The 25,813-nt window shown below is 38.7% G+C and overlaps 1 protein-coding gene across 4 annotated transcripts in view; it reads right to left on the reverse strand.

The window, feature by feature from the left end:
* Positions 1–25,813, reverse strand: part of ADD3 (adducin 3) — a 95,330-nt gene that overhangs the window by 49,527 nt on the left and 19,990 nt on the right. For 3 of the 4 annotated variants that reach the window (XM_048310958.1, XM_048310963.1, XM_048310961.1), the window contains exon 2: positions 12,399–12,444. The gene's annotated coding sequence lies outside the window, so the exon portion shown is untranslated. Of the gene's footprint in view, positions 1–12,398; positions 12,445–19,838; positions 19,865–25,813 lie in introns of those variants that run through there. The other variant, XM_048310960.1, reaches the window with a different exon arrangement.

Raw genomic sequence — 25,813 nt, forward strand, 5'->3', positions numbered from 1 at the left:
ACATTTTTACATCAGAAGTGTAGCACAATTTAGACTGCAAGTAATCTCACTATATTGCTGCATGAACAGTTCCACTGCTACTGGAAAGCAAGAGCAGCACTCATCATTCTTCCCACAATTTTTTTTTAAGCTACTCAACATTGGGCAAATCCACTCGGGGATGATTTCCTACATTGCTTATTGTCTGCCACAGCAAAACCTGTCTTTCCCACATATTAGAAACATGCACAGAAAGTTTCTAGAGGTGATCAGTCAGTCACATCACACTCAGCAATGCCAAGGCCTCCAAAGTATGTAGGCCACCTTTCCAAGACCATTAGTTCTTTTCACAGGAAGTGCTGCAATGCAAATAATTATATTTCTTAATATCCTACTTATCCTCAATACTGGACTATACAAGACAAAGGTATTCTTAAACAGCAGAACCTGGAGAAGTCTTTAATCTAAAAATCCCAGAAGGATAAAAGGCTTTTTTAGACCTACCTCAAAACAGAAGATATTTCAGTAAAGTAGGGAATGGTGATAGAGCTGTAGATGCCTTAAAAAAATTACATAGCTTAAAAATTACTTTCCCCCCAGCCATACTTAACTAGAATGGGTGTTAGTTATAGATTTCAAATTTGTTTCTCAGGCTCAGTTTTCAACAATATTTTGATAGAAGGCTGTGACAATACTGATAGATGTTAAAAGCGATAACAGTAAGTTTCACTGTATCAGTAGAACTCAGCTGAGCACTACAAATAGAAATCATTCAAGTGAATCTTGCAAGTGCACATATGCCAACTGGCTAACTAAACACAGCTCTTCACTGACTAGTCTCTTCTCTGTTTGCTACATCTTCTCCAGAGCAAAATTCTCTCTTGTGCAGCAAACCTATCCAAGATCTAAGTATTGCTTAAAAGCATGAAAGATCTATCCCAGAAATAAACCACAATTCTTCTGCTCTTAAGGATTTACCATTTTAATTTAGACATGATGCTTCAAGCTGGAAATAAATTTTAGTCACTAAGGCTAAAATTCAGATGCAGAGAGGGTTCCAAGCCCACATAGCACTTATGTCCCAAACCAGACTTACAGATGAGTAATAGTGAGGTTTAGTGGTGCACACCTCTCAGATTTGATACACAGCAAAAAATTTCACACTAAAAGAATGCAGAAAGGGCTTAGAAAGTCCCTAATTTTCACATCCAGCTGTAACACAAGCAAATTGTTTTACTCATGCTGAAAATGAACACATATCACATTTTCTGGAATAATTACTGAAATAGGGAAGTTCTTTGATTGTGCCTAGAAATGCTTACATCACAGAATGGTTAAAGATAAATAGCACCATCTGAACTTGCAAGAGAAGTTCATACTTCACGGTTAAATAATTTGTGAGTCACTTGGGATGATTTAAGTTTTTCTCCGAGATGTGAATCAGGAACAAAGTTGCTCAATGTCTAAAAGTCCCCAGTTTGAAAGAAAAAATTCCTAAGTCCTAAAGCAACAGTTTTCATTTATCATCTATATTATGTACGAAGTACTGAAACTTAACATCTTCGTGTTCAACATTTGCGTTTGTGAAACCATTAAGTCGTAGAGTGCGATTCTTTTTGCCTAACTTTAGATAATTACATAGCATTTGAAATCGCTGTCTAATTAAGCTCTCTCTGGCATGAAGTGAGTAATTATCTAGACTTCATTGGCTGCACCATAGACTTACACTGGCTCCAAGAGAGGCATGCAATCCAAAAGCAGGCATTGATATTGCAGAAATCTTGAGTTATGCAAGGCACATGCTGCTTTAAAACACTGACAAGCTACAGGCAAGACAGCGTGAACATATTAGAAGAGATCACTTAACTATTTTGTCAGCCCAGGGGGAAAAAAAAAAAAAAAAATCTAAGTGGTAGATTTAAAAACAAGAGCCTATTCATTAAAATCTTGCAATTCACATGCACAACAGGTAGTACACTTTTCTACGCATCTCACAACTAGAGGTCTTTTTTATGTTGCCTAAGTCAACAACACATATTACTGACTAATTCTCAGCAGTGAGATATAACACAGTATAAAACAAGAACCTTGCAGTGCCAAGCACATCCCAAGACCCAGCAACCGTGTGAGTGTAGACTAAAATATGCTGTGAGAAACTGTCACCAGGCACAAACAAGGTTTCAGAATACCAAGTGCAAGAGCTGCCAACATAACAATCATTAAGTAAAAATATATGACCAATTCCTTAAAAAATATACAGAAATAAAATCTCAACTGGTAGGGAGCAGAGCAGGAGGAAAAGTGAAGGAAGGAGGAATGGAAGAAAGGTAGCAGACATTTTATTGCGTTCGCAATCAAAATACAAATTTACTTCGTTACAAAAATGTTCATCCATGTGGACTACTATAAAGCAAACAAGTTTAATAGGAAATAGTGTTTAACAAGTTCCATAAATGATTTTTAAAGTAATGACAATGTTTTCTCTCCCATTCTCAGTAAGTGCTTGAAGCTAACGTGCATCTCAAAGACTGTCTTCTGTATTTTATTGTTGCTGTCAAGAAAGAAAACTGAGCCAAAAAGCTAGCAAATGTGTTGCACAACTCACACCTCTGGACATCAATGTGGTACTACAGTCTCTACATCTCAATGTTAGCATGACGTAAATAAACAAAGCACTCCGTTATACTAGAAATCCTTTAATGGCTCATGCTGAAAGTGGAGTAAAAGCAGCAACAAACCCCTCGCACCCACCAGCCCACTACAAGCACCTTGCTGTATTCATGGCAATGAAGAGTTTATTGCAGTGAAATGTATTGAATGTACTGCACCAAAATGTATTTTGTAAAAGCTGCTTTAAGCTCCCCTCCTTATATGACAGTTAGATGAGCCAGGGTTGAATCAGCATGATTCATGACAAGCACACAACACTAAGTTATGGTGAAGATGAAAGTATTTTTGAATACTTTTCTAAATCATACAAGCTTATCAGTACCCACCTACAAATATACGCTTTCTTCCATATGACACAACATGTGCAAACCAGCAACAGTGCAAGCTTCACGTTTTATGGTTGAAAGAGAGTAACACAAATTTATCTACAGTGTATATCCCAAAGCTTAAAGGACAGATTTGGTCAGAGAAAATATTTCCACGGAAGTAACCTGACCTTTCTGGTAACCTTTGCTCATTTTGTAATTCTTTGGTACAAAACTGGTACAAAGCTGACAGATGCTGGAGAGGGCCTTTCAGCTGGTCTAGTAAATCTGTTCCACTTTAAAGCTATTTCACCATCATTAAGTACCTTAAAGAGACTGTAGCCATGAAAAAGCTTGAAGCCACTTTCAGTCCAAACAACATTTTTTTCCTAAAGCCTAGTATTTGATGCCAAGATGACACTTTACCTTATTTATTGTGTATCTTCTTACCAAGAATCGTGTGCTATCAGCAATGTAAAAAAGAGTCACAAACATTCAGTCTGACGTGTGCCAATCACATACGAAGACAGGAGAAAATTCAGACTTGGCAGATTTCATAGGAGTCTCCTTACTGACCATGCCACACTTATCACAAACTAAGCTCCACCTACACCTTGTGGTCAGAAATTGACCAAAATTAAACAAACATCCACATCTAAATTCATGTACATCAGCAGTCACAGTTTTTTACTACATACATATAATTTAGTGTTCTCGAGGCAATACAGTTAATTTCAGTCCACTATTCCCTATAATCCAGTTATTTGTTGACATCCATCTAATTTATCACAAAGTTACTATTGTGGTATAGTGTTCTGTTTCTGCCTTTTTAAAAAGTTTTTCAAAAAGTTATATGATTACAGAGCAAATGACTGGGGTTTTTCTTGCATCTGACACCAACAGCAAGTTCAACTCTGCAAGCTGAAGAGGAGGAAAAAGAGACCTAAATAACTACATGTCCCACCCTAAGGTTAAAGGCCATCTATCTGAAATGCACATGTGCACTTTCCTCAAATCCTGAGATAAATTTTTGCCCACATATTTGCCCACGCGTTTACCAATTTTGTGGTCTTTGATCCTAATGAAATATATCAACTTGCCTGTACAGACCTGCAGGTCTGTGGTACCCTGACTATTCCTGGAATGCTTTTAATATATTGAGATTGTGTTTGCCTATCTTCCTGCCTCTGATCTTGCAGCCATTTTAAGTAACAGATCACAGTTGCCAGATCAATGTTGTCACTGGTGGTTACCATAAGCTCTCCTGGACAAATGGTATCTACTCCTGGCAATTTGCTATTTTTGTTTTTTATGTTCTAAAAATCTTTTTTACCAACATTCCAATTTAAGACCAATTCCCAAAATATGACCTACAAAGTGAAGTTCTGCCCTAAAATCTCTCAGCAAAGTCAACTTGGATAAAAATCATTTAACTTTTATTCTGTGCCTTATCTTCACCATGTATTTCTCCTATACTTCAGTCATCTATCAGCTCTCCAGTCTGTCTGGCAGGATGTTCATTCCTGATGTACTTGAAATGATTCAATTTAAATGATTTATTGTCGGCTCTGATATCTTTAGCAAATTGTTTCTCAGAATATCTTTTGGCCAGACTTATTATACTTTAAAATTTAATTTGTGAGAGTTTTTTTTTTCCTTTCTATTTTCTTCACCAAAAACTTCAACTTTTGAAAGATGATTCTGCGTTGCTAAGAGATTCTGAAACCCGGCTATAAACCCCTCCTTGCCTCTTAAAAATAAAAAGCAGCAACAACAAAAAGTTTGAAGTCTTTGGTAGATGGGTATATATTTTATCCAACTTCTAATTAATTCTTTAAAAAGCTACTTTACTACCTGCAGGCTTTAACTTCCTTATAACAAGCATTCTCATTTTTATGACTAGCAAAGGCAGAAGGCTGGCAGGGAAACAGCAGCGCTTAGTTCCCCAGCCATTTAAGAAAACACTGTTAGGAGTTTGGTTTTAAAAGAAACTACAGGATTGTTCTGCCTTCTTTGCAATTGCTCTGAACTTGTTTCATACAGACACATAACTGGGAGCCAGGTAAGAACAGCTTTGATATGCCAGACGCAAACATACTGAAAGCAACACTGATGCTTTCTGAAGTCACTGCCTTCAACAAGCTTGGGACTTGTACCAACAGGCTTTGGAAGCACCAAAATTGCCTCCTTCCATACCTTCATGGTAGCAGGTTGCTGCTCCAAACATCAAGGTGATACGGTCAATGTAGTATAACCACTACTGGGATTCACGCGTGTTACAATGTTTCAAAATTTTTTAAGGAACACAAAAGACTGCAGATAGAATGCAGATGGGTTTGTTCTGTTGTTGTTTAATTGTAATATTTGAGGGATTGACTGCTTTAGCTTATTAGAAGAATTAACTCAATCTAAAGTAACAGCCTATGTCAAGTATAAGTGGTCCATTTCCACCAAGAATAAACACATTTGATTCAGCAATGCACCCACTGATTTGTGTACCTGCACTACTGTTAATCCAAAAAACGTGATTAAATAAATTGAATTTAAAATTAAGAGAATTATAGGTTACTCTGGTTACTGGTATAGATAAGCTTCAAACCAAACTACTTGACATGAAATCCTCCATGTCTCTACATTAAGGTGTAGACACAGCAATAGCAGCAACTGTCAACCACTGGAAAACTGTTTCTGAATGCAGAGCATAAAGAAATCAGACTTTCATGCTTTGTTAGTGAACAAATTCCCCTTCAACCAAGACTCTCCTCAGCCTAAGATGACACAATACAAATCACAGTTCCTAGTACTCCATGCTGATAACCAGCAGAGACTCGAGCGTTGGCAAGTCTTAGCAGCAAAAGCTCTGCAGGAGGAGCAGAATTAAAGGAGCATCAGCTGCAAAGAACTCGACTGAGTTTGTTTTAACCTGACACACAGTGAAGCCAAATCTGAAGCTTACTTCCACATTTAACAGACTCTTCTATGAAGAGTCATTGGTCACTAGCAGACAGAGAAAATCTTCATGTTACTACAACTGAGCTGTTAAGAATTTACACAAATCCAGCTTCAGCAGAGAGGAAACAAAAAACTGACTATAAATATCAACATTTGCTAGGGACGTTGTAATTTCTGAATACAGTTCAATAAGTGAAGGGGGGGGAAAACTCACAAACCCACTGACTGTTGCTAAAGTTAAATTGGTATTGAGTGGGAGAGTTTCAAGGTTTATAACTACTTTAGAAAAAAAGAAAAATCCAATTTTAAAACACATATTCCTCATTCACTCTGCTCATTGATGAAAAAAGCCAAACCAGATAAAATCCAACAATCTCTACAGTAAAGACACAATATACATCTAGCCACATTTGGGTTTTTTATGCTTTACAAAGATTCAGCAATTTTAAGTCATCAGGACAGACTTATTCGTAAGCCAAGGAGCAATTTAAAAAAATTAAGTACAATGTGGTAGATGTAGAGAGACACATTTAAAGCCATTTCATTAATGGCTATAATACTACTAAAGTAGAATGAGTTTACCTTTTGGAAAAAATATTTAATTTTAAGGTAGATTTGTTCTCTTGCAGTTATAAGCCTGATCATTTAAAATATCAGTCTGCAATTCTGAATAGCATTTCCAGCTTTAATTCCAGCATCACACAGAAAGAGCTGAAAATTTGATCGCCATGTCACAAGCAACTGAAGAATTCCATCAGCTCCTCTTTGCAGAGCTGTTCTTCATTAATTTATAATTAACAGGATGCGATAAAACAATCTGTACTACTAACTTTTAACAACCTTCTTGTGTCAACTGAAAAAGGACAGGTTTTTGCGTGGTGAATGCCAGAGCTCCAGTGCTTTTCCCCATGCTTGGCAACACACACTCCCTACAATTCCTTCTGGAGGTGCCCACCAAGCTCCTCTGCTCCCTGCTGCAATCGGAGACTTCACATGAATGCTGTCCTCTTCCTCCTCCTGCCTCCCATGAAACTCTTTATCACATGGACTGAGGAATTTGACAGGGAATGAGATACAGAAACTTATCAGCTGCCAGAAAACTGTTTCCATGAAAAGGACCTTGAAAAAGGAAAGGGGAAAATGGCAAAGAGCAATCCAACACTCTAACACATTCCAGGCACTTGTGGGGAAAAAAAAAGCAAAGGACAAAAGGAAAAAAAAAAAAAACTAACCCAGCAGCACCAACAATTCAGTATTTTAACATAACTAAAATAAAGCCTTCTAAAGCTATACTGTCTTGGAAAGCCTGAATGTCTTTTTCCTAAATCCACAGCAGAAGTAACAGCTACAGAAATTCTGTATGAACGCAGGGATTAGCAGCGTGCCCGAGGAAGCGGGATCCTCGCTTCAAGCACCCTACTCGTGTTTTAAAAGGTTGCAGGAATTTGGATAAGCCTTCCTTACTGCTATGGATCATCGAAGTAGAAGCAATTCTCGAAGTATCCTAAGGTGATGTTTTCCTGTTTCATTTGTTAAACTTCCTCATCCTCAACTTCTAAGCTACTCCAGCTTTCCATCACAGTGAGAGAAGCAGTACAAGTGCTCAAATTTAGTCTGTTTATGCCAGAGAAACTTTAGGTTTGGCTCTTTTGAAACAAGACAATTATCACTTGGTGTCGAGTTTACAGAGAACCAGGTTCTTATTTGTAACAACAATCTATGCTGAAAATTATTATGTTTTTAAAATAATTATTAAAAACACAACCAACAGCCCAACAGCTCTTTCACATATGTACTAAAAGCAACAGGAGCTACACACAAAGCAAGTGTTTTTCCAGGAGAAAGGCAACAACTTTGTCCTGTTGAACAGGACCTCCTTTTATCTTTTTTTTTTTTTTTAATTCTCTTAGATTACTTTAACTTGCACAACATATATCCTACATTTTATTTCATTTGTTTATGAGTATCTGGGCAGAGCTCCAGTGCTTTGATGACCTGGTCACAGTGAACAGCTCAGTTCAGCATGAGCACAACCCCAAGCAGGGAAAGCTGGAGAAGTGGAGGAGATACAACACCATTGTCACGTCCATACAGGACAAGGTTGAGACAGCCAAGTAAACAGGAACTGAGTTCCAGAGAGTTTCTTCACCTCAACAGGAAAGAAAAAGTCCAACAAATGTGGGACTTTAAACGCAAATCGTAAATTAATGTGGTTACCTTTCAATCTGAACAAGAAAAACACGGAGTGCAGATACAGCAGGAACAAATATTACTGTCTGCATCTACAAATATTTAGTGAGATTAAATCAAAGACTCAGGCTTCTATGCATTGAAACTTCTCATGCTAGGAATAAAAAAAGCTTTAAATTGATTCACTAGAGAACGAGGCATCAGATTATATAATTGTATGAAATGTGCATGAGCCCAAATCCGTGTTTAAATTTGTCTTTGTTATCAGACTGCAAGACAACTTCTTTTTACGAATATTTACTGGAAACAGACATTTAAGGCAGAAATACTCTTCTATCACAGACTTGATTTCATCATTCATGCAGACAGGATTATCTACAGTCACTGATATTTGAAAAGCCACATCTGGGTGACTTAAAACAGCACCAATTAAAAAACTGACCAAAATCAAGAAGTTCACTCTGACAATGGGGCTCAGAGGGGACAATAAATTCACATCTAGCCAGACGACCCCAGGCTTCTAGGATGATTAAATATGGTTCAATCAGGGCTGGTAGCTGACAGAAGATGGAGAACAATTTTTCCATGTTTGCATGAAATACTGTACATCCAGGAGCAAACATTTATTAAACACTTTCCCTTGCTTGAACCCAGGAAGCATCATGCCTAAAGGGATTTTGTGCCAATGTTCATCCCAGTTCCTCCTTGATGGACTGGAAGGGGTGAGGGTTGTTTGGAGAATGGAGAGGGAGTGTTGAAAGATGCACTGGGCAGGGTGGGAGGAAAGTACTCAAGAGCATGCTTAAAATAGTGCCACAAACACCTAGCCTCTCTCAAGGATTAGAAAGCCCAGGGGCTCAAAACCACCAACACTACAGCAGCCTAGTTAGGAACGTGACCTTCAGCAGAGCTGCTGCAGCCATCCTGGAAAACAGGGTGTGTGCGGGTGGCGGGAATGGGACACTACAGGCTGACACTTCCAGTAGGGCACAGACTAAAGTTTTAGTCAACTACACTGGTAACATGCAAAAACACTTTGGCAACTGTCCTGCTCTGCCCTACTTTGACCTCTTCCTCAGTACTATGTGTTAGGGGATTTTAAAAGCCTAAATGAGTAATGCTACCTGTGGCTTAGAAATGTGCTTCATATCAGAGAGAGGCATTAAAAAAAATCAACTTTACAAACTTGCTGAATCTTAAGAGTTCTGTGAGATGTTTTCAGAAAACAGCCCCAACAAGTCCTTTGAACATTTTAATAGTTCAAGATCTGAGACCTCCTCACACATTCCTGAAGGGAGTGCAGCTTTCCCATCAGCTAAGAGACAACACTGAATTTTATTTGACCAGGTTAAACGGTTATGGGTAATACAGCCACACTATCTGCATTTCAGGGATGGCTTGGGGTTTTGTGATTATTTTTAAAAGAAAAATCAATTCAGGTGATAGACTGAAAAACAGATTTAGGTTAGTCTTGCATCTTACTGTATTTTTGTATAATTTACTTTTAGATTGCTCCTTAGACAGAGCAGGAAATAAAAAGGCCATTGTTATACCATGTTCTCCCATCATTATAATGAGATGCATTAGACTGGAGTTACTGAATAAGCTCAAAACTCCCCAGGTTACATTCTTCTTCATCTTCAGCCTGGCCTTTCAAGTGAGCTTAACTCTTATTAAAAGGACCAGGGCTGTCCTCAGGCATGCCCTGTCTTTAAAGATGATGCCCCAACCACATTTTGTGGAAAAGACCTCTCAGTCTGAACCTTTGCCAAACTGCGTAGCAGGTTTAAACAATTATGCAAGACAGTAGATTTTGATTCCAGGCTCCTCTTACTCAGTCTCAAGTTCTAAAAATAATATTTTTCTTTCTGCTAGGGCACTTCCAAACAGTGATATCCAAAGGCATTAAAGAAAAAAAGAAAGTTATAACTCAAAGAGCGTGACACAGATTATGAATAAAGAAACCCTTCCCATATGGAAAAGTTTTAAAAATTTGACATTTCTTTTCAATATGTGTTAATCAGAAAGACAGTAGTGAATTCTCACTGCTTCAGACAGAAAAGAATCAAACCTCTTGGGGCACATTACACAAAAGAGCAATTGCAAAGAAGGGAGAACAATCCTGTAGTTTCTTTTAAAACCAAACTCCTAACTGTTTTCTTAAATGGCTGGGAAAGTCAGCACTTTGGAGTCAGCCACATGTTACTTATCAATGCTTCAAATGCAGGGTGAGTAAGAAAGGCCATGCCTGGTTCCTTTTGCAATTGGGAAAAATCTCTTTTGAAGTCTTTCTGAGAGACTGACGGGGGAGAAAGTGTCAGGGAAAGGATTTGACAGGTTCTGCACAGTGAGGGGCAAAAAAACGTCAGGAGCAAAATCTCTTGTCTAAAATGAGCAAAGAGATAGAAACCTCTCCTTCAGCACTGGAGACGCCAGATAAAATGTCTGAGAGTCCCTTGTATCTTTTTTCCAGCCACACATTAATTCCTTTTTATGCTTTTTGCCAGCTTCTCATCTTACCAGGAGCCTACAGGAGAAGCCAGTCCAGCACTGCAGGGAATGCAGCCACACTGGGGCTCCATGTCTAGCAGTCTCCCAAGACCCCAGGAAAAGATCTTGTATTTTCAATACCCCAAGCATCACAGAAAACCTCAATTTAAATGTGGAAGCAATGATCTGAATGATCTTAAAGCAAAGTGAAAGGACCAAAAAATGACCCAGTTTCTTGAAATGAAAGGCATTATAGATGAACACATCAGTGACAACAATGTTGGGCTTGCTCTTGGACAGGATTTCTCTCCTGTATTTTCAATTCTGTCCAAATAACAGACATGAGTAGTTTTGTATCACCTGCAATGTAAGCATAACTACCCACCAGCAGGTCAAGAACTGAACACATTTTATTTTTACCAGGACTGTAAGTTGCTCTTTCTTTTAAATTCTCACACTCTTCAAACAAAAAGAGAACACCCATTATTTTTTCCCTCAATCACAAAGGCAAATGCTTGACGTCTCTAAAAGCTATTAATAGTAGAAATTTGAGAAATTAATTCCATATAGATTGTACTCTCACCTGTAGCAAACTGCTTTTGCATGTGTGGCACAAGTAACCTAAACAGCTACGAACAACGCAAACTCAGCATCAACTGGACAGAAAGTGCCAGAGCTCACTATATCATTACTCACAAGTAACAAGTTGATGCACTCTTGGTGGAAGAAGGCAGCTCAGCACCTCTTAATTTGAAGTGCACAGAATTATAAAATCAGCTTTTATTAGTAAAAGCCATTGTCCTTCCGTTTTGATGAAGTGATAATATTTTGACTCCTTCCCTGCTTCGGCCTCATAGCGTTCCATTTGCAAGGTATGCATAGCATTTCACAGGCAGTAGTTCACAGCAAAGAAAGGAGAAAAACTTTCTCCAGCTAAGAAAAATCCCCCAAAAGAGCCCTATCCAAATACTAGGATAATTTTAATATAGTCTTTTTAGTTACATAACAGACATGAAAACGCAAGTTATAACACTGTCTTATTTTAATAAAGACCTGGCAAGCTACAGAAAAGAGTGATAGACAAAAAATACTTCAGAGAAGAGATTAGGCACTCAATCCCTAAAAGACTCCACTGTAAGAATGTTTGCTGCCTATTATTATAAAAATAAAGACCACAACATGATATATGTTATCTATACCACAGATACACTTGTAGGACATTAACAGAATGTCTGAAAAATGTATAAAAGAATCCCCAATTCCAACTTGTAAAATACAGACTGCTGCTCAGGTTCTGCCATCTTCATACCACTCCTTTTGCATCTTTGGGAACTGTAGACAGAGCAGTTAACTGCTGTTAGCAAAGTCAGCTGCCTGCTGTGAAGAATGTCAAAGCTGCAAGCACCACATTCACTCCTCTTTGATGATATTTATCATCAGCTGGTGCCTGTACCCCACTGTACAAAGAGGGAATTATCCACCTCACTGGGGCTGTAACTTGCAGGACACCTCACTATGCTTATGTCTATGCAGTTCTATAAAATATTTAGAGCAAATATTATGCAGCTTTGTTCAGACTCTTGCACACACACCAAAGCTGAGGTCCAACTTCATCCCACAAAGTACTCTGCACAACATTAATAAGATTATTGTGATGGGTATTTTGTCTGTGGTTTTTAACAAAACCACTTTAAAAGTGGCCGTTTACTGATTCAGTTCCCTCTTCCCCCTTCATATCATTACACTAGAACACCACAGCAAGAACCCAGCAAGAACCCAGCAAGAATTCAGGCAGTAAAATGTTTTAGGTACCTTGAGTTTTTCCACAGCTCTCCTTCTCTCTAGTAATATAGCTGACCTGTAAAACAGAAAAAAAGACATGACTGACTTCAGGTAGGTTTCTCAACATTACTGGAATATACTATACACTTAAAGCATCAACTCATTTAGCTTCTTGAACTCTTTTTCAGAATTTTTCATTGAATTACATTTTATTTCATTATCACAGAAAGCATTTTTCATATACAAAAATCTCAAAAGAAAGTCTCATCTAAGAGTGCCTAGTTGTGAATCTCAACATTGACCAGGTTACAAAACAGAAAATCCTGACTACCTGCTACGTTTTTAAAGTAGAGCATAACAGCCACAATCCACGATTCCACTTCTAGCCCTGAGGAAGCCGAACTCCAGAGCAGCCACTGAGCTGCAGAGCCAGGACAGGAACACAACACCTCCCTTCGAAAACTGACAGCTGCTGGTGCTCAAAGCTCGTATGGAAACAACCGCCCTGCTCTGACCCTTTCCCACCACGGAGCAGTAATGGGCTTTCCTCTTGCATTCATCTTCTAGCATGAAAGTAAACTGAGTAAATAAAATAGCAACTGTTTACTTCTGTCATCTTTTGTCTTCACAAGCTTTGAGCACAAGTTATCTTCAGTCAAACCTGACAAATTATTTCCATCACCTTCCTTTTTACCTCAGCTCCTCCACCAAGAAAAACCAGTTATTTCCTGGGGGACAGGGGCCAGACTCCTTCATTTCATACATATGTACAAAACATACGCTACATTTTCTTTTTTAAGATCTATACATTGCAAATTAGACATTTTATGCATTGTGAAAACACTGAGCTCAGCCTACCATCAGGCAAGGCTGGTACTTCTCACCAACTTTTTAATCCATTTTAATTCATCAGGTGGTAACAGACTCTTTCAACCATTCTCAGCTTTTCCTTTTTACTCTTTCATGACTTCACTGTAGTATCCCCAAGCATTATTGCTTAGGTCTTCTCAGCATATCACACTACAAATACTTCACCAGTTTCAACTTCAGAAGGCTGGTTATCCCATTTCCCATCATCACTAAAAGCTGGATTATTCAACGTGCTCTATGAATTTCAGGAGTAAAGAACTGACTTCCAAGAAAAACAGTATGCACAAAAATAATGCAAGTAGGATTACACAAAATTACTGGAAGACACCATCATCACCAGGTACTATGGAGTAAAAAACAAACTTCTAAGAGAAGTAAAAATAAGATGTTATTGCATCTTGTTATTGCACAAATTGTCTATTTTCCCCGAATTATTTACTTATATAAAGTCAATTCCTTGCTCAGCAACTTTGCTTTTAGGAATGAACAATGTACTTATACAGAGTATTACAGGTGTAATACAGTTAAACAGCCACAAGACTACTTCATCTGCTTTTAGACCTGACAGGAATACAGATTTAGGGGAGACTTAGGGGACAGAATTCTCTCCCTAGGTGGTCTACATGGGGTTTGGGCATATTTGCTCATTTTGCTGTTCTGCCAACTGCTCCCTGGCAGAGCATCCAAAGCAATGGCAGTGACTGGGGAAAGAGGAAGAAATGCATTGGCATTAAAATGCCATGCTAGAGCAGGAGTACACCACAGCATCAGGAATTTAAACACTCTAACGTGACTGTTTATTCTTGGCATGAGTACAGTTTATTTTTCATCTACTTCACACTGTTAGAGATAAGGGAAAGTTATTTTTACGCAAGTTTCTGATATGTTATTTTAAGCATAGCCGTCACAGGCAAGAAGAGACTCTCTTCCAGGCTAGCAGCTACTGTTTCCAGAGGGCATTGGTAGACTACTCTCAGACATGAAAATTTAATAGTCTCTCCAATTTTCTAGCTTCAGGTCTAATAGCACTGGTTTGCAGAACACAGAGGTGCCCATATCTGATGGTGTTTGATACCACTTCAGCCTCCCTGGAGCTGCACAGCACTGCTCCCTCCCATGAGGGCCAGTGTAGCCCCAGGACAGCAATGGGCACCTTGCTCAGCTGTGTCCCCATCTCTGGGCACTGCAGAGGCTGGAGATCCTACAGCTCTCAGTAGAAGGAGGCAGTCTGGGAGAAAGCCAGAAACTGTGACACTCCAGACATCATATGCTTTTGAGCAAATTTTTTTCCTGTCCTTTGTCACAAGTTCTTTGTTACAATCCCTTTCTTCTTCACATCCCTTCTCCATATTACCACTCAACGCACTTCCACAAGCTCTTCATCCCTCCCCAATTCAAAATTTTCAGTATTAAAACAACAATAAAAAAGACTTGACCATTATGAAACTACTCTGCCATGTAGTGCCATGACTTAATTCCCTCTGCTTAATCCACCAGGGTCTTTCATTCCATTCTACCCACCCCTGGAGTATGAGCAAGAAACTTTGACACAGGCACTGGTCAGGAAATGTCTTCACTGCACTTTGCATTGTTTAGGCCACATTCTCAGGTCTTGTTCATCAGTTAAATGCCTCTATGCCCAAAATAAAATTATACAATCAGTAATAAAGGATGCAGATCATATCAAGAATGGGAAAAAGAAAATCTGAAAAGGAGTAAGAGTCACACATCAAAAAACAAACTGAGAGTCAGCTCTCAGATCAGGGAAAATAACAACCATATACATTCTTGGATTAATAAATTAGAAAGAGAGATGGATTTTAACTCAAGAGATGACAGCAGTAAGACAGATATTGAACAGCTTCGAAAAAATTTGCAAATACATCTGAATAACTGTGTATGTCAGAAATCAGACATACTACACAAATCCTAACAGGATATTGAAAATGTAAGTACAAATTAAATGCTAAATGAGGGCTTCAGCCTATAGGACAAAAGAATTTGTGTGCCAGAAATACCATTTATCTTCTTGAGAATTGAAGTGCAAAAGCCACTTGGTTACTTGAGAGCTACCTCTCCCTCTCTTAGAGAAGTAACATTTTAGAGCTGCATCCAGAAACCATGAGTAATCCAATTATGGATAGTCCAGGAACTGATGGGATATCCCAAAGAAAGATGCCCTGGAATGAGATTATAATCTTCCTCAGCTACTCATAATGGCTGATCAGTGTGCATTAGGAAAATACACTTCTGGTTTGAATCCAAACCTTGAGTACAAAAGCAAAGCTCTAGTAAATATTTAAGAGAATTTTGAGTTCCAAACTGAAGAGCTGGCAACTAAGTTCTTTTTTTTTTTAACAAACAAAACCATCAAAAGATTGTGCAACTCTAAGAGCCCTTAAGGAAACAATTGGGAATTTTTCATAACATGGTATTTCCTTATACTGCTGACCACAGGAATGCAAACAGTTCCACCAAACAGATTTCTTCATTGGAAACAACTGACAATCTAACCATGTTTCCATCTTTTCCATTCTCAGCACTCAGCATACAAAATAGATGATATAATAGAATACAGAACTGTCATACCAGGGCCACAAGACATCTTTCCTATAAATCAGCACCTGAGAAACTTAACAAAAACATAATTTCCTAGGGGTTAGAGAGAGAACTTCTGTCTAATTATTTAGCATCTTCGACTAAACAAAACTACGATTTTCTACTTATTTGTTGAATTTCCCCTAAATACTGTTAGCATCCACGTTAACCAGAAACAGACCCCTATCCCCAACCATAACTCAGCGTATCAGTAACAAGACTCACTCCCACAGCATTCCCTGAAAGTAAGGCAGGTGAGGCTAGCGAGGCACAAAAACATGGGCTGGCACCCAACTGAGTGAGTGAAAGGAAAAGCAACGCTACTCTTTGTACCTTACAAAATATCCCGTGTAAATCTAATGGATAGATTTCCTCACCACCTTCTCCATTTAGATTATTTGAGCATTGCCAACTGACACCATTAATCCCTCCAAAGGAAGCTGGAAATGTTCGTGTATCTGTACAGCAATGGCACTCAGAACTCACAGTCTACCAGACCCTACACGAGGAGACCAAGTATCAGAGACACCTCAAGGGAAAGGCAAGACAGGACTTAAAAAGGGACTTAATTTTCCTGACAGATAATTAAGAAGTCACTGTCATGGAGAAAGTAATTTACACTCTGTGCTGAACTTCATGCTGTGAAGAGAGAAATAGAGGATAAATCAACATAAGCAACTGTAAAAACAGAGTATTGTCAGAATACAGGAAGGCACCAGGAATGGTAAAAGGTGCTACATCAGCACCCTGACCAATATCTGTCATTGCAAATTTGCAACTCAATTAAGGCAAGATTTTAATCAGAGCTACAACTGCACTTAATTCTCTCCATTCTAGCTGAAGGAAAGCAAGAGGAATAAGCCATAAAAGCAGAACAAAACTGGAATGTGCTACAAAGAGACCAAATCATTTTCAAAAGGAAAAACCAAAACAAACAAAGCCAATGAAAGACAAAGCTTTACCGAGTTAGTTTGCCAAACAAGTCAAGAATTTTGGATGGTGGAAAAGACAGACAAATGTCGTAACTTCAGATAGAGACATAAAAAGACTTTGCTTCTGTGGAAGTGCTTACAATCCATGGCACAGAGATCACTACTCTTGTAGTCAAGGAAACCACTCTTACAAGATTTCAAATTTTGGAATTCCCCATTCAAGAGGGAACATGGAAAAATCCTCCATGCTCTTCCAAAAGGAGAATGGAACATGGCTCCAGCGTCCCATATGTGGACAAACAGGGCCACAAGGCTTTGACAACACACTGGTTCCAACGACTCTGCAGTGTAAGAGGTCACCATCATAAATGGAATGTCTACACTGTACTTTAGTCTTCGTGATCAGTGATAAAATAGCCACTACATCCCATAATATTTTCACAAACAAAACCAGTTACCAGGAGTTACTAAACCAGAAGCTAAAATTTTCAAGCTAGGCTTTATTTAAATTACTGCATCTCTTGATCTTTTCTTTCAAAGAGATGCCCACTGAACTCTCAAAAGCTGACCTTTCATCACGGCACACTGTTGGTCTTGGAGAATTTGACTTTTCTGAAGTTGCAAACACATGAAACCTCCCCTCCTTTTCAGATGATTCTGAAGCTCTAAACACAAACTATACAAAGAAACAGCTTGGTTTAATTATAATAGTAGAGCAAAACTTATTTTTCCAGTTATTATCTTAACTAGATACAAAAACCCCACTTCAGCTGATACGCCCAAGTGTGCTGAGATTTAGAACACTACTCAAAAACTATCTTTTATTTTTACTGCTGTCGACATCCTAAGAAAAAAATATGCACCAAAAACTTTTCAATTTAATCTCCCTGGTGATGCCAGAGAAGTATCCAAACTCTGCAGACTGTAAAGCAAGGCAGTAGTTAAGCACACCACGATTACCATAATTAGAACATAGTAACACCAAGTGATGCAAGAAATTATTTGCTGGTTTTCATTAAAATGCTTGGTTCACTTTTAATTTTTCCTACAGTCACTGCACCAAGATGCACGTTCAAAATGGTAAGAAACTGTCGGGCAAAATGTATGTAACATTCATACTCAAGTTGAATTAGCACCACAATCAGTAAAAGCTTTGGTGTTGGTAAGGAAACAGAGACTGATTTCAGAAAAATATTACAAATCAAAGCTATTGAAGAGTAACTGAAAAACTTTAATTACAACTTCTGGCTGAAATAAATACATAGGAAAATGAAGGTACTAATTCACACTCACCTTATGGGTTATAGTTTATAATAATACTGGCTATCTCATTTTAGCTTTGTCACCTGATAAACCCCCCCTAACAAAGGCCCAATGCTCAGCAATTCAGTGTAGTAAAGAATAGAGTTGCTGTCTGGTATCTATCTTAATGACTGTTTCTCAGCAAGAATAAAATTAGTTTCAGGTGGGGTATTTTACAAACTTCATTATTAAATTTTCACATAAATACAGTCTAAGCAATGGGAAATGGCACTGTCAGAAATCATCTGAATGGCCTTATATGACTGCTTTTTGCAACAGACCTTCTAACTGGCCTCAGGGAAATGGTTTCTGCATTATGTACTTCTGCTCCCCTTGCTTCCTTCAAATGAGGTGAGGTCCCTACTGAGACTGGCCTGAGAAGGTGTGTGTTAATATACTGCATCTCTTTCAGTAACAGGTACCTCAAACCAGGGCTAACTGCAGCTTCAAAAAGCCTGTCAAGAGGAGGCAGACAGTGCTCCTTTAGCCTTCATGACAAAAAATGAAAAAAGCATATGCTAAAGCTACACCAAATCTGTTTAAGCAAAATAATTTTCAAGCTATGTCCAAGGTTTGGGCAATTGTGAAGAAAAAGACACCTAGCATTTTTCACTTGCTATTTAATGCCCCTGAACCTTTTCCCCCCGTTTTGTATTTTTTTGGTCTCACTTCACATATATTGTTGTATTGAGGCTTCTCAGATTTTAAATCTCTCCTGAAAGAAAAAATATCTTACATTCCTTTTTAAAAAGAAAATGAAATGTGAAGGCCTGGCATGACTCCTTTCTCACCTTTGGTTAACACACGTTTCCTGCTTTCTTCTTGTCCCCGAGACAACAAAATCTCTCATTTTCTACCAATCTTTCAGTGTTAACTTCAACCTATTAGCTTTTACTGCAGTCAAATTACTGTCCTCTCACCTCACCTACTAATGTATCATGGTCATTTTCAAAGATGCTCTCGGTTTCTCCCCAGAAACTATCCACTCCAATCACTCCTACCTTGGAGTTTGCAGGATCCCACTCCTAGCAATACATACTCCTTCCAAAAATCCACGACTACTAATGGTTATAAGAAATCCTACCCTCCACCCATTGCAAGTCCCTCCCCTTCCATGCTGCTTCTGCATTCTGTTTCCAGCACCACCAGCCCACCCTTCCTCTTCCACTGCCATGTGAACTCCTGGCATGAGAACTGCCCAGACACATTGTATTGGCCAACCAACTCAAATGCACAATTGGAAGCAACTTCTTGGTGCTGTACACAGACCATCCACCTCCAATTCTGCCCATAAGACCCAACACAGCATCAAAGCTTCAAGAAAGGAATGGGCACTTCAGAGAGGAAGACTTTTGCTCCCTTGGTCTCCATCTCCCACACAAGGAAAAAAGAACGACTTCCCAACTCACTCAGGTATGTGCATTTGAGACTCCATTCTCATCAGATTAACATGTAAAACATACACTTAAACATTCACGGTTACAATACTGGTATAACAGTAGGAGTCTGCCTAAGGATACAAAGCAAGGCAAGATTCATAGGGACTCCTGCCATACACTTTTTCCTATAAAGTAAAAGTGAGACCTAGCACATTCTCAAACTATGTTTAATTTCTCAGCTTTTTTTTTTTTTTTTTTTTTTTGCAAGCTGCCTTTGTCACTTCAGCCCTAAAAAGTGTCCATTCAGGATGTTTTTATTAAGAAGTGATTTTTGCTAAATTGATGCTTCAACCACCCGAGATTCGCCACTGATTCCTTTCTAATCTCACCTTTTCCTGTAATGCTACCTTGGTTTTATTTGCAAGCCATCAAATCCACAGTACCTCTTCACTGCACTCACACACAGCTTTGTCTTTCAGCTCTGAAGTGTTACTCTCATTCTACTGCAGCAACATTACATCTGAGCACTTGCAGCAAGGTTACTGGCACTCTGCAGCTCTTTCTGAGATCATCAAAACTTGCCTCATACTGTGCCTGCAAACAGGAAGAGAATAGTGGAAATAAAAGTGAAGACCTGCAGCTGAAGTTTGAAGCGGCTGGAGAGGATTTTCCCCATGCTCCCAATGGTGATTAGTGGGGCAATTAGCCCAGTTGCATCAAGACAGGACAAAACCACCCACGAGGAATCTTTGCCTGACAACAGATGATCAGAAGATGTTTCGCAACATAAACTTCAAATGTATATTATTTTTTTCCAGCATTAACTGATGGATAGAGCCATAGCTGCATTCATGACACCAAATTATTGCTGCAAAGCCAATAATGTTCAGTGTACATAGGGATCTTGAAATACTTTTCTTCATCTCCAAAATACCCTTATTTATTAGAACAAGCTGTATTTGGAAGTTGAGATTATTATTTGTTTACAAACTGACCAACTCCACTCGTGAAAGAAAAATACATTTTCATTGGCATTTGTCCTACTTTATTATGACATTACAAACAGAAACATTGCCTCTTTATATTCTTTTATTTAATCATGCTCATGAAATGGTCAATCCAGCCCCCAAACCTGACAAAGAATAGAAGCCAACTATGCTTTTTTTAAAAAAACCCCTCTGTATCTCACTTGTTCACTTTTGACTTCTGCAAAGCTTAATTCAGCCAACCTCCACCCTAACCCCTGGGAGCATCTTGTACTTTCCAGCCATCTGGACTGTATTTACATTACTAGGAAGAAAGTCAAACTTGCTCATGAACAAAGAAAATCTCCTTGCTATCTTTCTGTCTTGTCTCCATAGTTATTTTCTAAGTTCTTATTTTTTCCAAAAAACTGCTGTTCTCGCTGGGGACCTCACTCAATCTCCCTCATGAGCTCTACTGATGTCATACAACTTCTTCGCTTATCATTTCCTAGTGCTGCCCTTAAAAAAAAAATTAAAAAATAGAAATTACTATTTTTCCCCTCAGTTTTCACCCTCTCGTCACAAAAGCCGTTATGAACAGCATGAAAGTTCATGTATGATGGATTAGAAGTACCAAATCAGTACCGAATCAGTACCAAAGTGTTTTTAGACAGTAAAAGTGACAGATTTGCAAATAAAATGAAGTACTGCCAAACTAAGATCAGAGACAAATTTTAAAAGGAACACAGACAAACATTTACTTTTGAACTTGTATCCATTTTAATGGTAACCCTCCCCCAGGCAGCAACTGCTGCATCTTGGCTCCTCCAGAACAGAGGAGCATGCAACATGTTTTAATTGCATTTTCATCAAAATATCTGTGCTGCAACCCCTCTCCCAACACTGCTGATCCAATGTGCTGAGGAAACTTGAAGAAAAAGCACAAGCTGCAGAAGACAAGAAACTACCTCAAACTGGTTTTACTTTCAACCACATGTCCTTAAGCCCCACCTACTTTTTATTTTATCTGAGCTGCAGTATATGTGTGCCTTTTAGTATTTTATAACCCTATTTTCAGGGCACACTATCTCTTTCAATCAAAGGTAATCAACTATAGCTTATCATTAAAAGCTATTCTGCAGATTTACTCTGCTCCACTTGACATGCACCAGAAATCTGCATCAAGTTTAAATGAAAGCCAGATTGGTGCCTTCGTTACAGGGAAAATTAATGAAAGCAATGAGCAATGCTTGACATTCAGCTAACTTTAACTAGGAATTGAAGAGCCTCAATGCTTTGCAATGCTTGACCCAAACATCTAAGTTAAAATATTAATTCAGTTTAATGAGCTAATTTAATACCTGTATAAGGGGAAAATGCCTATTTTGAATATTTCTATTTAATTTTTATTTTTTTTATAGTAGAACTACAGTGTAACAAATTAGAAAACACTTACTAGGAAGAAAAATACCTTTCTAGAGGGGTGTTTGCTTAAAGAGAACTACCTACGGTTGTTTATTTTCAAGCTGAGCTTCTGAATTTAATTCAACAAAGTGACCCTTCAGAGGCATAATGACTTTTAATGATCATGCTAAGTATCTTCTTGTCTCTTCAGCAGCTCTTCTGGAATACCAAGGAGTAAAAGTTCAATTACAGATGTATGGGAGGCTGCATACCACAACCACAATAAATTTATTAGAGGAGGAAGTACACAGCAGAGAGGTAACAATGAATTAAAAATGTAATGAATATGCCCACATGAAAAAATAACTACTGAAATAACTCACCCAAACACTACCACATTCTGCTTGCTTTCTTTTACAGTTGCCAGTTTCTAGAATGATTCAACATTGTCCCTTCCCAGTTTTTTCCTCCTCATCTCCAAAACTCACGAAAGACCAGCAGTACGAATAAACATGGTTTGTCATTAAAAGCAGTTAAGCGTTGTGAAGATGCAACATATCTCTGCTTTAGGGAAGCACAGCCAAATTACTTATCAGAAACAAAACCCCAGGATATCTGTTATCAATTGAGCAATACCTCCACTAAAAAGGACTTCTCCCCTCCATGTGATTTCACACTGTTCAAATTTTCCCCAAAATTTGCAATATTTTTTCTTTTTGAAGTGAAGACATGGACAATAAACAATAAGGCAATCTTGAACTTCCTCTTCTTGAGACGCAAGCTGAACGTCTCATGCAAGCTACTAAAAATAAGTTTTACTTCCAGCAGTGACAACTCCTCACAGCTTAATCAAAGGAATAGCAATCAAAGCCTAATGGGCCCTGCTCTCTAGAGCATCCAAGTTGAAAAATTATCAGTAGGAGAATATTCGCTGCAAAGAAGAGAAGAATCTGCAAAGAAGTGAGGACTAATATATTTGCACTTAGTCTGCCTCAGCTTGATTTTACATGTTTCTAACAGAGAGAACAAGAAGTGACTTGATGCTCAGTCTGCAGCTATGGTATGAAATTAGTTTCTAAGGAAACAGGGCAGAATCCAAGGGACAAAATTTCTGCGTTTGTGCTGCTTCTGTAGCAAACACAGCATCAGCTGCAGAAGGCACATGAAGCAAAATTCCTCCAAACCGATTAAGGGATTGGATCTTAAGCGTCCTGAACCAGCAATTTAACTGGCAGCCTGACCGGTGAGGCACATGCATCTGTTTGAGCAGGGGCAGCACAGAGGTGTAAGCAGGATGCTCACCAGCTCACGGCCACTGCCAGCCTACTCCTCTCAACCACAGTGCAGGAAGGGACACTAAAAATAATACAGCTGGCACCTAATATAGTCTGCTCCTTCGTGCGTGCAGAGGCTCTGCTATGACTTTAGAAAATCTGACTGCCCACATCTCGTGGTTCCTCTTTCAGAAGGAAAACAAATATTTAACTAGTGAGGCAGAAAACTTTTCTGTCCAAGAACTCAAAGTGGGTCAGGTAAAAGGTGCTGATTTTCAAGAGAGGTTTCCGCACCATGAATGCTAGGCAGGTTTCCTTGCAGCGATGAGCACTGGACTTTGGAGAGCATCCCTCCAAGCCCGATGGCATGGGGCTGTTCTGGATGCTTTCCCCAGCTGGTGCTGCACCCTACATGCAGGGATTGCACTCAGGATGCAGACAGGCCCAAAGAGCAGCTACACCAGGGAACTCCAGATGATGAGATCCTCCAGGCCAAAATAATCAGAATTCTTTGGAGAATTTAAAACTTCAGAGGTACACGGTGCACTTCCTAAACTTTGAAATGAAACATTCCTCCTATCGACCAGCCACATAACCCACTGCTTAGCAACAGAGGTTGTACACGTGTACCTGTCTGCAAGAGGGAAAATTATTCTTGTTATCCATCATTCTCACAACACAGCAACACAATTTCTGTTTGAGTATACACAGGGTTTGTTGTTTGTTTTTTAAATTATCTTAAATTCACATTTCAATATAAATACAGGTCTCCTCTACAGTAAATGAAAACTAAATTGTGAATTGAAAATAAAACATTTCTAAAGCAGTTTCAATACAGGTGTTTGAGTGAGGCTAATTTCAAGTTGAGAGGGAACTCTCCTTGAGTTGCTGTGTTAGTTTGGGCAGTGACAACTTCCTTTCAAACCAAAACATCAATACACCTCAAAACCTCAGTGTTAAGAGTCTGCTTCTGAAACTGTTTGCATGAAGGCCAGCAGGCCAGAGGTGACAGTCCAGCCCTGAAATCCCAATTATGTTACCAGAGGCTGCGGTATTATTTCCACTGTGTTATTCCACTGCAGAACGCACATCAATACCCATCTCTATCTATAAATCAATGGAACTATTTTAGGCACAAAAGCTTCAAAATAAATCCTTCTGACCAACCTCTCAAATTAATTATGCAAATGCTGTATCAAAGTGCACAGATCATTTTTGCTTCAAATTTTTAAAATCCTGCACAGATACACTGAAAGGAAAAGAAAGGAAATGCCTAATTATACACATTGAATACTCCAGATAATGGCCTATCATATGCATCACTCTGAATGCAAATCAGAACAATAGTTTTAGCTGTAAACACAACATGGAAACATCAAATAACTTTGATCTCTTCTTAGGCAAGAACACACTTCTTTAAGATTACCTTCTGTATTCAATGGGATTTATATGTATATATAATATATTAAATGTATATAAAATGTCTATAAAGTGAGGCTGTAGTCAAAAGCTCCTGTGCTGAGGAGCACTTACCAGCTAAAGAGAGAGGAAGAAAGGCATACCCAGAGCAAGCAAGTAACCTCCTAATGCCTGCTGTGGAAATGAGCCCCGGCATGCACTCCAGGCATGTTTAGGAGGTAGAATTTTCTTCATTTCAGCCTACTTCTTCCTAACACAGCAAGCAAACCATGCAGAAATCAAGTGACCTACCAAAGGAAGGGCTAAAACTGAACAGATGAGAATGCCCAGGTTAGACATGCCAGGGAGGCAGTGGAAACGACTGCTGTCCCCTTTGCCTGGTACTAAAAAATTCCTCGTACCACTGCCCGTGCTATTAAGGCAAATTTCAGCAAGTGTAAAACCTTATTTCACGACAATGTTATTAAGGGGAGATTAGGCCTTTAATGAGGCAGTTCCACAACTTAAGAAATTGAGGCTGGAAATCAAAAATAAAGAATTTCAGTGGCAACTACGGCTAACAGTGGCTGAGAGGTGTAAGTGCAACAAGGAAGTCTATCTGCTGTATGGTGCAGCAGTCTTCACTTCCCACCCAGGCTTTGCTTTCTAACACCTTTTGCCACTTACAGATAGAACACAAGATACTAAATTTCATGTTGAGGTTGTATTACTTTTAAGGTATGAAGAAAATCTATGGAAGTAATAATACAGGAAAATAAATGCACAACTTTTTAAAGTCACCTCTAAGTAGCCACATTTCTAACAAGATCCTCCGCTTAGGCTAAAGGCATTTATTGCACACACTCTGATCCCTTCAACAAAAATTACTTAGAAGAAGGGAAGGGAAGGGAACATGTGCTGATCAAACATTAAATGGTGATGCAAGACTGCATGAGATACATGTTGAAGGCCAGCAGAACTAATCCACATCCAGGTCTAAAACAAAACAATACTACAGAAGTGTAAAGTTTCCTGAGCATATGCACCTCAGCCAATTTACATAAGCCCTTACCTATCTCTGCAACTCACTTTTATCCACTGCTGAAGCTGCTAAACTCAAGAAACAAAACAGCCACTTTCATGTGCTACTTCTACAAGGCGGTCACACTGAGAACTTGTACATCAAATCCAGTTAGGAAAGAGAACAAAACTAAGACAAACATCTTCAACTTGAATCATTAAAACAGTCAACAAATTCAAGTCTGATCTTGAGGTTTTACCTAAGCTTTTCTTTTTACTCTCTTATAGTAATATCTTCCTATC

The sequence above is a fragment of the Corvus hawaiiensis genome, chromosome 8 (genome assembly GCF_020740725.1).
Source record: "Corvus hawaiiensis isolate bCorHaw1 chromosome 8, bCorHaw1.pri.cur, whole genome shotgun sequence".
In the NCBI taxonomy this organism is placed as follows: domain Eukaryota; kingdom Metazoa; phylum Chordata; class Aves; order Passeriformes; family Corvidae; genus Corvus; species Corvus hawaiiensis.